At 41.5% G+C, this 7,500-nt stretch overlaps 1 long non-coding RNA gene across 1 annotated transcript in view; it reads right to left on the bottom strand.

Moving 5' to 3' along the window:
* Positions 1–1,977: 1,977 nt before the first annotated feature.
* The window catches only part of LOC135096729 (uncharacterized), a 16,747-nt gene continuing 11,224 nt past the window's right edge, over positions 1,978–7,500 (bottom strand). The window contains exon 2 of the long non-coding RNA XR_010264972.1: positions 1,978–2,301. This is a non-coding gene — a long non-coding RNA (uncharacterized LOC135096729). The remainder of the gene's footprint in view (positions 2,302–7,500) is intronic.

Below are 7,500 nucleotides of genomic sequence, written 5' to 3'. Positions count from 1 at the left end.
CAGTCTCTCTGAGGATGGCTATTCAGCCGAAACGTTAGAGATTAAAAGAATCCTAACTCCTCCCTGGGTTTTTATCCCCCTTTATTCCTAAACCCAACTACTTGTCAACATGAACAATTCACAGCCCATGAAGTGTTAGATTTTATATATAATTTCTTGATCATTGACAGATACTTCAACACTGAGAAAACCAGCAAAATAAAATACATTAGAAGTAGGAGTGGCGGATTAATTCTAGTCTCTCATCCAGTAAAAGATTCATGAAGCATTCAATTTTATGAGGAACCGTTCAAAATATGAATTATAGAAATATAGAAAATACAAAGGAAATGAGTGTGGCTGATTATGTCCACAGACGTACCCATGCTCTCTCTCTCTCTCTCTCTCTCTCTCTCTCTCTCTCTCTCTCTCTCTCTCTCTCTCTCTCTCTCTCTCTCTCTCTCTCTCTCTGTCTCTCTCTCTCTCTCTCCTATTTATCTCCTTCACTTTTATGAGGAGAGAAAGGGAAGTGAATTAGTACAGAATGTATAAATAATTGGAAAATAAAAGCAGAGAAAAGGAGAGAAAAGAAAGACGAAATAAAGAATGAAGAAGAGAAAGAGAAAATGAACAGAAAATGTACAATCAGTTGGAATACAAAAGCAGAACAGGAGAGAAAAGGATGGAATAAAGGAGGAAGGACAGAAGGAAAAGAAAATCAACAGAAAACGTACAATTGATTAGAATATGCAAGCAGCACAGGAGAGAAAAGAGAGAATAGAGGAGGAAGGACACAAAGAACAGATAAGAGAGACAACGAGCGATAAACAACAGAACACAGAATGAAACTCAAGAGAAGAGAGAGAGAGAGAGAGAGAGAGAGAGAGAGAGAGAGAGAGAGAGAGAGAGAGAGAGAGAGAGAGAGAGAGAGAGAGAGAAACAGCAGTAAAGTACTCTGGAGCGCGGCGATTTTTTCTCCCACGGTCTCAATTACCTTAAAAGAGAAGCGTGGGCACACCTGCAACACCTGACAAGTTACTCACGCCCCGTTTGAAACTCTTCGCTACCATTTAATTCTTAAGGGAACAGAATCTACATTGTTTTCTTTCTAGATTTTTTTCTTTTTTTTACTCGCTGGTTTGTTCTCATTATATTTAAGTGACTGCGCGCGCACACACACACACACACACACACACACACACACACACACACACACAAACACACACACACACACACACACACACACACACTATCGGTCTATATATTCGTGGATAAAGTCATTACATGTCTTTGAGGGCGAACAAAATAAAAACACTTAGCACGAGAATTTTAAGGCGGACATTAAGGCGGGCGGCGGCGGTGATGGCGGTGGTGGTGGACACCGAGTCATTATAAAAACAAGAGAGTAAATTCGCCCTGAGAAACACGAGGCGAAGTTCTGCATACAGTTTCAAAAGACTGATATCAGAAGGAGTGATCAAGTAGTTCAAATATTCTAGCAAAGCTGTAAGTACAATTTTACAGTACTGGCACCAAAATACATCTGGTTAAGTAATTTAAAATTTCAATGATTGAAGCTTCGTCTTTGTTCAATACGATCATCAGACTGAGTTCAGCAAATGCCACGCCTCCATTACGCACCAGAGAAAAGGTTAAGGACACCACACAAAATTAAGTACAAACGTTTATTTCTTGTTTTGATTTGCAATTATCTTTTACGTTTATTTTATGATGCCTCTTCGCACGTGTAGAGAAAGCAGTGTTACAATTTATTACTGTTAATTCTAATCTTTCCATTATTAATATTCCAGATGTATGGTGAGTTTTCAATGGGCAAGTGAATGATAAAGTAATTACATATTTTTCGATACTTTGAAGTAACGATAAAAAAAAAAATAAATAAATAAAATCAACAGCAGATGGTGAATAAGGGTGAATAACGCGTGGACATACAAGTATCTGTTGTTATGTCTTACAAGAATGTCTTCTTACACAATGGTAGACAAAAATGAGAAGAATAAAATAAAAGTACCAGGTTCGCCTGTGTTGGCAAGGCTACTGCGCGCCGCCCACTCACGGCCGCGATCCCACTGCTGCTCCACACGGGTGCTTTTGGCTGCTGGGTTTCCCCCCTGGCCTGGTTCACACCTCCTTAGGCAACCTGGACGCCCCCGGCTCCCCAGGGGCGGCCATATTGATGCCGAGCTTAGTGCGGACGCCCACTCAACATGGGGAGTCGCGCAGCAGCCACCCTCGCCTCAAGCCGTCCACTGGGCCAAGCCTCCGCGTCGCCGGATTACAGGGCCGCGCCACCAACCCCGGCTGGAAGCAACGTTTCAGGAATATATCTTTAATCTTCTCTACAGCATGTACCAAGGGGTCTTCTGCTTAGCCAATAATGAAAGGCGTTTGCTTATGATGCATGTATTGCACATTGGCTGCACATTTCTACGCAATCCTTTCATAATTATTGGTTTTCTTTCACGAATGTCAATGGTAGCATGAGATGGCTGGAGACGAGAGGATGCTGTGGTACGATAAAGATTCGTGAATGATGGAAGAATGGTGTGGAAGAGTTTCGTAATGAATCAAGGAAGTGAGGGAGTGAGGGAAGGCGTGGTAAAACACAGCAAAGCAAGGCGAGGGCTGGAGAGGCGTGGCTGTGTGCTCCTCCTTGCAAAATACTGCATCGCCTCTTTCTCTCCACTCGCCTTCACTTTCTCAACTCCCAGACTTGGATTTTCTCCCTGACAGCGAGGGGAAAGCCACGATGCAGTGCAGCTGTAACGGACACCAGTAGGGGAACCCCTCGCCCACACACTCCCCGCTGCGGCTTCCTCTCTCCCCAACACAAGAAGCACTGGTTTCCGCTTCGCCTTGAATCCAAACCCACTGCGGCCAGTCTAACACATCCTGGACTGCTTGGAAATTTCCGACGCCCTCCACCCTTCGTCAGAACTTCCACCGCGGTTCTTCTCGTCGGGAACTCCAGTGCGCTCTCTACAAGTACGAGTACACCACGAGTTTTCAGCAAATCATCGCGAAAATTGTGTTTGTTTCGAGACCCTAAAATGTTTTCTTCCTTTCTGTTCCTTCATTTCTATGAATGTAAAACTGTTGCCACTGAATACACCGCGCTATATTGTGCAACACGAGCACACACACATCCTCTTAACGTCTACAAGGGATGACTATGAAAAAGAAGTATTTTGAAAACTCTCATGAAAGAAAATAGTTATTGATTACAAAATTCATATTGTTCTCCTTCGTACTGTTCTCAAAGAAAACAGAGCGAGGGAGAGAGAGAAAGAGAGAGAGAGAGAGAGAGAGAGAGAGAGAGAGAGAGAGAGAGAGAGAGAGAGAGAGAGAGAGAGAGAGAGAGAGAGATACACATACGTACACGTTGACACATTTGCATAATACACGTACACACACTGCTATATAGACAGACCAGCAGACAATGGAATGAAAGCCATGGAGTCTGAGTTCAATATTTCCTTTGTATCCAACACACCAGGATTTATTTAGTCATACACACGCGGTGCTAAAGTCCTTCCCAATAGTGTTTCCTTTGCTTCTTCGTGCCTTCATCCTTGCTAGACTTGTGGTTCTGGTGATGTGCTCTCTCTCTCTCTCTCTCTCTCTCTCTCTCTCTCTCTCTCTCTCTCTCTCTCTCTCTCTCTCTCTCTCTCTCTCTCTCTCTCTCTCTCTCTCTCTCTCTCTCTCTCCCTCTCTCCACCATCTCTCTATTACTGTCCCCCCTTTCTCTATTCTAGTGCAGAACAGAGGGCTTCCGCAATCTTCTCCATTCATCTCTATCGGCTGTCTGAATCAGAAATCTGGATATTATTAAGATTTTGATGATTCTTGTGGTAGTTTAACAAGGACGCTACACCTCACTCAAGAAAAATCCCTGTGAGAATCCCTTCAATTATTTGTGTCCATTGACAAATACGCCCAATCAGAGAATAAGGCGTTTCAGAATACAAGGGCTGCCTGTAGTGAAAGTTATTCGGGTTTTCAAGGATGTTTTTGCGATTCTACCGATAGTTTAAAAAAGATTCTACACAGAAGAGAAAAAAAGTAAACACGTAAACAAGTAAAAGTAAATCAGACTTTGATAGAGTCTGGCACAAAGCTTTGATTTCCAAACTACCCTCCTACGGTTTCTATCCTTCTCTCTGTAACTTCATCTCAAGTTTCCTTTCTGACCGTTCTATTGCTGCTGTGGTAGACGGTCACTGTTCTTCTCCTAAATCTATTAACAGTGGTGTTCCTTAGGGTTCTGTCCTGTCACCCACTCTCTTCTTATTATTCATTAATGATCTTCTAAACCAAGCTTCTTGTTCTATCCACTCCTATGCTGATGATACCACCCTGCACTTTTCCACGTTTTTTAATAGACGTCCAACCCTTCAGGAGGTAAACATATCATGCAGGGAAGCCACAGAACGCCTGACTTCTGATCTTTCTAAAATTTCTGATTGGGACAGAGCAAACTTGGTATTGTTCAATGCCTCAAAAACTCAATTCCTCCATCTATCAACTCGACACAACCTTCCAGACAACTATCCCCTCTTCTTCAATGACACTCAACTGTCCCCCTCTTCTACACTGAACATCCTCGGTCTGTCCTTTACTTATAATCTGAACTGGAAACTTCACATCTCATCTCTAGCTAAAACAGCTTCTATAAAGTTAGGTGTTCTGAGACGTCTCCGCCAGTTTTTCTCACCCCCCAGCTGCTAACTCTGTACAAGGGCCTTATCCGTCCATGTATGGAGTATGCTTCACATGTCTGGGGGGGGTTCCACTCATACTGCTCTTCTAGACAGGGTGGAATCAAAAGCTTTTCGTCTCATCAACTCCTCTCCTCTAACTGACTGTCTTCAGCCTCTCTCTCACCGCCGCAATGTTGCATATCTAGCTGTCTTCTACCGCTATTTTCATGCCAACTGCTCTTCTGATCTTGCTAACTGCATGCCTCCCCTCCTTCCGCGGCCTCGCTGCACAAGACCTTCTTTCTCTCACCCCTATTATGTCCACCTCTCTAACGCAAGAGTTAACCAGTATTCTCAATCATTCATCCCTTTCTCTGGTAAACTCTGGAACTCCCTGCCTGCTTCTGTATTTCCACCTTCCTATGACTTGAATTCCTTCAAGAGGGAGGTTTCAAGACACTTATCCACCAATTTTTGACCACTGCTTTGACCCTTTTATGGGACTGGCATTTCAGTGGGCATTTTTTTTTGTTAGATTTTTGTTGCCCTTGGCCAGTGTCCTTCCTACATAAAAAAAAAAAAACGTCATAGCCATCAATCATGTCCGTTGCCAATGGAAATAATACCCATGACAGGCCGAGGGCTTTAAAGATCCCAGCCAAAATAGGAGTAATTAAAAATGTCAACAAAATAAATAATAAAACACGAAAAAAAGAAGAAAACAAAGAAAACCTGAAAGTTATAGTGACTTGCCCTCACCCTACCGCTGCGGAACACTAACAGCTGCAGCACAAGGGCGCCGCCATACCTGCGACAGAGAGCAGGAAAGAACAGACAGGACTGTGTTCACAGGTCAGCGGGAAAGGTTTTCTGTTGTTGTATTTTGTGTGTGTATCAGGGAAACTGGGCAAGCGGGACAGAAGCGGATTAAAAAAAAAAAAAAAAACATTCAAAGCTTGTTCTGAAAAAAATATTTTATTTTATTTATTTATTTTATTTATTTATTTATTTATTTTTTTTTATGTATGAAGGACACTGGCCAAGGGCAACAAAAATCCAATAAAAAAATATGCCCACTGAAATGCCAGTCCCATAAAAGGGTCAAAGCAGTGGTCAAAAATTGATGAATAAGTGTCTTGAAACCTCCCTCTTGAAGGAATTCAAGTCATAGGAAGGTGGAAATACAGAAGCAGGCAGGGAGTTCCAGAGTTTACCAGACAAAGGGATGAATGATTGAGAATACTGGTTAACTCTTGCGTTAGAGAGGTGGACAGAATAGGGGTGAGAGAAAGAAGAAAGTCTTGTGCAGCGAGGCCGCGGAAGGAGGGGAGGCATGCAGTTAGCAAGATCAGAGGAGCAGTTAGCATGAAAATAGCGGTAGAAAACAGCTAGATATGCAACACTGTGGCGGTGAGAGAGAGGCTGAAGACAGTCAGTTAGAGGAGAGGAGTTGATGAGACGAAAAGCTTTTGATATATAAATAAATAAATAAATAAAAGTAGGAAGACTGAGAGAAGTCCTTTTCTTTTTCCTGGAGTGTCTTGGTACTTGTTACTGAAACGATTGAAAAAAAATAAACAGGAGCAAATACAGAAACAGGATGAGAATTCCGGAAATTCCCAGTAAAGTAATATGAATGCAATGAATGAATTAATGAATCAGCAGTGCACACTTCTCCCAATACAAAAATGATTAAACAAATGCATGTATAATTAGTTAACTACCTAATTAGTAGGAATTCTCCTACTGCAATTGCTTTTTTTTCTTCCCCTTTTCCTTCTCCTCTCAATACCAACCTGATTTCTTCAGCCGCCACCTTCCCCCCCCAGCAAGACGGACGGCCTGTCACGGGGCACACGTGCTGGCTACATTACCCACGCCTGGCGAATCACACTGGACGTCAGATTTAAGAGTGTATCCACTGCCGCGACCCACTTATCAAGGCACCTCAGGGACCAATGTGGCCTTTATATATGCATGTTTTTTTTTTTTTATTTATCTATTTTATTTATTTACTTTTGTGGATGAAGAGTGAGGAGAAGTGGCTTTTCTCAATCCTCCTTCTATTTTATTCTATAACTTTCTGATTTATTTATTTTTTTTTTGTTTTCTATGTAATTTATTTATTAATTAATTATTATTATTATTATTTTATTTTATTTTTACTTTTTTTGCATGTGGATGGCCTAGGCTAATTTCCTTCACATATACGTAAATATAATAAATGAAATACAAATAAAAAATGTAAGCGAGGTCATTTGCATCCTGAAGATGAACAAAGTGATCTAATACGATTTCAAAAGACACTGACAGCAGAACGTTCAAGTACTTCAGTGGTAATGCCAATACCTACAGTTTTGTCAGTAACATTGTGTAGGGTTATTCAGATGACGTAACAAGCGCCACACTTCCATCACCGGTGCAGTGACTGAGGCACACGTCAGCATGGACCGGGATGAAGTGATCTAGTGCAAGTTTAAAGTATAATTTCAAAAGACACTGATAACAAGAAGCGATCAAGTACTTCAATAGTCACAATAATACCTGCAGTCTTACCACCAACATTCTCTATCGTTATCCAAAAGCAACAAGCGCATTATTTCCATTACCGGCCAAATTAATAACTCTTTCACCGCTAGATATTTTTTTTTATAATAAAATACACTTTTCAGACACTTACTGTTATGCTACAGCTAATTAAATAGTTTTCAAGCTAAGAAAAGGCACAATCAGCCTTCTATACACTCTCATGTTTCAATGTGTCCATGCAAATAAATCCTTACAGAGCTCCTAATGTTAA

This window comes from Scylla paramamosain, unplaced genomic scaffold (genome assembly GCF_035594125.1).
Source record: "Scylla paramamosain isolate STU-SP2022 unplaced genomic scaffold, ASM3559412v1 Contig6, whole genome shotgun sequence".
NCBI classification, from domain to species: domain Eukaryota; kingdom Metazoa; phylum Arthropoda; class Malacostraca; order Decapoda; family Portunidae; genus Scylla; species Scylla paramamosain.
The sequence above is the reverse complement of the archived record's forward strand: the minus strand, read 5'-3'. Positions and strand labels throughout refer to the sequence as shown.